The following is a 625-nucleotide window of genomic DNA, read 5'->3' on the forward strand; positions in this document are numbered from 1 at the left end:
CGGACAGGAACAAGATGGCTGCCTGCCTCCGAGCAGGCAACAGGAGCCCCACGCCGGGTGGGCAGGACAGTCTCCGTCGCAGGAGCGGTGGCAGCGATCCCAGCAGATCTTCCCTGAAGCGGTTTGATGTGGATCTCCTCCGGCCGGGTTGTGATGAGCTACCCATGCCAGAGGCCGCGGCGGGCGCGGCGGCGGCGACGGCGGCGGCGGCGGCGGCGGCGGCGGGAGCGCTGGTGGGGGGAGGGGCTGCGGCAGCAGCGGGAGAGGACGATGCAGTAAAAATGTCCAGTCCTTGCGATGTTCCAGTGATAGCGATGGCCGAGCTCTGTTTGAGGAGTAGGCTGCAATGCTGGGGTCCCCAGCCTCCCGGGGGCGAGAGTCAGAGACCCACTGCAGATCTCCCTTGCAGAGGGCTTCAGACACCGGGTTGCCAGGTTGCCATCTTGCCCCCTTTCCAGTTAACAATAATTTATTGCACGCTTTAAAATAACTAGAAGAGTGGAATCGGAATGTTCCTAAAACAAAGAAATGATAAATGCATGATGTGTCACGTATCACAATTACCCTGACTTGATCATTACATGCTGTTAACTTGAATCAAAATTGCATATGTACCTCATAAATG

The sequence above is a fragment of the Carlito syrichta genome, unplaced genomic scaffold (assembly GCF_000164805.1).
Source record: "Carlito syrichta isolate Samal-C Ts95f unplaced genomic scaffold, Tarsius_syrichta-2.0.1 Scaffold314382, whole genome shotgun sequence".
In the NCBI taxonomy this organism is placed as follows: Eukaryota; Metazoa; Chordata; class Mammalia; order Primates; family Tarsiidae; genus Carlito; species Carlito syrichta.